Consider the following 3,441-nt stretch of genomic DNA (forward strand, 5'->3'; position numbering starts at 1 on the left):
CTAATTCAGATTTTTCATTGGCTTGTTGCAGTTGGAGTTGTTGTCTTGGTGCATATTGCGGTTGCTGAAAACAAGGGGGGTTGTAGTGCTTAGCCGGATATTACTGATAAGGCTGTTGAACAGCATTCAGAGTGTTGTTCCAGCTGAAATTAGGATGATTGCGGTTATTGGGATGATAGGTGGCTGGCACTGGTTGCTGCGATAGCTGAAAGTTGCTCACAAACTGAGCTGATTCACTTGAAATTGTGCACTGATCAGTCTTGTGGGCACCAATACAAAGCTCACAGACACTAGTGATTTAATTAACTCCATAATTAGCCAAAGTGTCCACCTTAATCGTCAAAACCTTAATTTGGGCAGCGATAACAGTTGCTGCATCCAACTCCAGAATTCTTGCGATTTTTCCCTGAGTTAGCCTCTGGGAAGGATTCTGTTACTCATTAGCAGCTATCAGTTCAATAAGTTCATAGGCTTCATCGTAGCTTTTAGCCCACAAGGCTCCTCCTGATGCTGCATCAAGCATGAGTCTAGAAGTAGCACCCAATCCATCATAAAAATAGTTGATAATCATTCAATCAGGCATGCCATGGTGTGGGCACTTCCTTAACATCTCCTTATATCGATCCCAAGCCTCACACAGATATTCTCCTGTTTGTTGAGCAAACTGAGTAAGAGCATTCTTGATTGCAGCAGTCTTCGCCATAGGGAAGAATTTAGTGAGAAACTTTTGAGCAAGATCCTCCCAAGTGGTGATAGACCCTGCTGGTAGAGAGTATAACCAGCACTTAGCTTTGTCCCTTAGAGAGAATGAGAAGAGTCGCAGCTTGATAGCATCTTCAGTCACATCATTAAACTTGAAAGTGTCGCATATCTCGATGAAATTCCTGATGTGTATGTTGGGGTCTTCAGTAGGAGAACCCCCAAACTGAACTGAGTTTTGTATTATCTGAATCGTGCTTGACTTGATCTCAAAAGTGTTAGCCTGATGGCTGGTCTGATGATGCTTGAATGAATGTCATTAATCTTAGGCTGAGAATAGTCCATCAAAGCCTTCAGATTTTACGCTTGATCACCCATCTATACTAAAGCTGGTTCTTCAACTTGCTCTTCTTCTTCTTCTTCTTCTTCTTCTTCTTCTTCTTCTTCTTCTTCTTCTTCTTCTTCTTCTTCTTCTTCTTCTTCTTCTTCTTCTTCTTCTTCTTCTTCTTCTTCTTCTTCTTCTTCTTCTTCTTCTTCTTCTTCTTCTTCTTCTTCTTCTTCTTCTTCTTCTTCTTCTTCTTCTTCTTCTTCTTCTTCTTCTTCTTCTTCTTCTTCTTCTTCTTCTTCTTCTTCTTCTTCTTCTTCTTCTTCTTCTTCTTCTTCTTCTTCTTCTTCTTCTTCTTCTTCTTCTTCTTCTTCTTCTTCTTCTTCTTCTTCTTCTTCTTCTTCTTCTTCTTCTTCTTCTTCTTCTTCTTCTTCTTCTTCAAAAACTTCCTTACGAACTACCACAAGTTCTTCCTCGTCTTTATCCAGTGTTCTCTTACGAGTACGCGAACGCGTATGCATACACCCTCGCTAGAGTACCTGAAATAAAACAAGGAACAAATAAGTAACAATGTCCGAGTCAATGAACTTTAACGACCACTGATGGAAAGCACATAAACTATAATTAACACTGCAGTCCCGGGTAGTGGCGCCAAAAACTTGTTAGTCGCTAAACACGCGCTAATAATACACGCAAGTATACGAGCTCGCAAGTAGTATAGAATCTTTTCTAGTTCATTCCCAAAGAGACTGTATTGGTTAACTAATTAATTCACGTACTTAAGCAACAATGTAAGGTTATTATTCAATGCTAAGACGATAACAAAGTGAGGTTGTTTATAACTAAGAATTAACCTAATAATTATAACTACGAGAATAAGATTGCTTGAATTAATAATTATGACAAACATGGGATTCGAACTTTCATTAAATACTTCATCCAATAGCCTTATTGATCTTAACCTTATCATGCAATGGTGATGACACTAATCAGATAACACGAAACTGATAAATGCCAACTTTCGTTGTGCGAGTACCATACTACCAGACATCCACAAAAGAGATAGAAACTGAATAGACACCAATTATGTTGAGACCCTATATATCTATAGAATTTGACAACATAACGGTTTAAGCACAAGTTATCTATCTTGATTACACAAGGCAAGATGGTTAAAATTACCTACGAATCATGCATAACAATAACACATGAACCTATGCTAGCATGGCAAGTTCTAAATCCTTAAATTCACTGTTGCTTCATTAAGAATTAACATACTATCTTATAAGTTCACGACGCTCATAAGACGAATACGCACAACCAATACTAGGATATCAATCAATCACCACATACTAAGGTATTAAAACAATTTTAAAAAAGAAATCCATAAATAAATCCGCTAGAACCCCACGATAACAATTAGCCCATAATCGGACTCATCATCAACGTGGGTTCCGATGAAAGCATGGTATAACAAACGTAGTCTTTATAACGAATAAATAAAACCAAGTACAAAACAAGAGTAAGGTTCACAAGTAAGAAAACTAGCATCCAAATACAACTTAAAATAAAGATTCAGAAGTAAAAACAAGATCTTCTTCGCCTTCATTGAATTGTGCTAAAACGGTCTTCTTACGGCTCTCCTTGCACTCTGGTTTGTCTCTCTCATAAAAATGTTCTTAATTGAATATTTATAGCAGCCCTTTGCAATCTAGAAGTCTCCCCACTTAGAATCGAATTAGAATCAGGATTAATATTATTCACACCGGCGCGGCCGCGCGCTATCACAGCGCGGGCGCGCCGTCCTTCTGGGAAAAACTCAGATTTTATATTTTCCCTTGTTGCTTCGAGCCGGCTTTCCACGAGCTTTTATTCCAACACCACCTTGACACCAAATTAGCACCAAAACAATGCTAATTCACCTGATTCACAGAGTAATGCCTGAAATACAAAAACACTAGAAAACACGTTAAAACACTTAACAACTTGAGTACAAATGCATCAATTTAAAGCTTATTAGAGCACTATAAAGTGTCATAATGCCACTCAACAAGAGGCGGCTAGACCTATTTCTCCACAAGATGGTTAATACTACTATTTGTCAAGATTTAAAGGTTATGTAACGTCCCTGGGTAGTTTGGTGGATTAATTCAGGGATCATACAGTACCATGATTACACATAAATGGGCCAATTTTTAAAGATCGCTGATAAATTACTCAAAAATATTGGTCCAATTTGACGATTCTCAGTAAAATATCGCTAAATTATTCAATTTTTAAAAATTTACCTAGATAAATCACAAATCAGCATCTCAGCCGAATAGTTCTGATTTCTGAAATCTGTAATCACGAGTATAACATTAAAATTTTAATATTAAAAAAAGTTAAAATATTAATGATCTATTCGACAGTCAATA

The 3,441-nt window shown here is 37.3% G+C and overlaps 1 non-coding gene across 1 annotated transcript; it reads left to right on the forward strand.

Moving 5' to 3' along the window:
• The first annotated feature begins 581 nt into the window (after window positions 1-581).
• On the forward strand, window positions 582-688 carry LOC141682304 (small nucleolar RNA R71). Its single transcript, XR_012559705.1, has one exon. It is a non-coding gene; the product is annotated as a small nucleolar RNA R71 (small nucleolar RNA).
• Window positions 689-3,441: the final 2,753 nt, after the last annotated feature.

Source organism: Apium graveolens, chromosome 8 (assembly GCF_009905375.1).
Source record: "Apium graveolens cultivar Ventura chromosome 8, ASM990537v1, whole genome shotgun sequence".
In the NCBI taxonomy this organism is placed as follows: Eukaryota; Viridiplantae; Streptophyta; class Magnoliopsida; order Apiales; family Apiaceae; genus Apium; species Apium graveolens.